This window comes from Brassica oleracea, chromosome C2 (genome assembly GCF_000695525.1).
Source record: "Brassica oleracea var. oleracea cultivar TO1000 chromosome C2, BOL, whole genome shotgun sequence".
NCBI classification, from domain to species: Eukaryota; Viridiplantae; Streptophyta; class Magnoliopsida; order Brassicales; family Brassicaceae; genus Brassica; species Brassica oleracea.
In genome coordinates, this window is record NC_027749.1 from 39,985,905 (window position 1) to 39,986,636 (window position 732).

Sequence of the window (732 nt, forward strand, 5' to 3'; positions counted from 1 at the left end):
ATTTGCTGACCTGAAAAAGAATGACTAAGTCATATATAAACCAGCTTGTAAAGCACCAACTAAATTGATGTCCAAGAGAGAAACATTCAAGTTGCTACAGAGTCTATACATGATAGACCAATAAGTTCCAAAGATAAGAATCCTCGGAAACAAAAGAGAAATGTGCATAGAATGATAAAACAAATCCGAGGTCAAGGAAACCATACCAGACGTAGAGATAAGGCCGGCTGGCTCTAAAGTACAGGTACCAAACAATGTAGCATGGAACGCCAAGCTGCAAAGTATTAAAGGTCCTGATAATAATGAATCTCAATCGATTATATCATGTCTGGAACATAATGGAACACAATAAGGAATGTCGACATAAGATGATACAAGGTAGCACTTGAATTTATGAATATAAGCGAGGGTCATGAACCCACGTCAATATAAGAGTGCGCACTCATAGAACAGATTGAATGAAAACGTGAGGTTAAATAGTTTAAAGAAGAAATGCGTATTTGGTCATATGATTAAGACGCCATATGATGTTAAAACCAGTGGATATAAATGGGTCTTGTGAGGAATAGAAATCGTGAGATATAAAGCTAATGTTGCACAAGGATTCTCACAAAGACCAATAGATTATGAGGAGATATACTCCCATGTGGTGGATGCAACTACTTTTAAGATTTCTCATAAGTCTGGCTATATAAGAGAGAAAACTAGACTTGCAGCAAACTGATGTAGTGA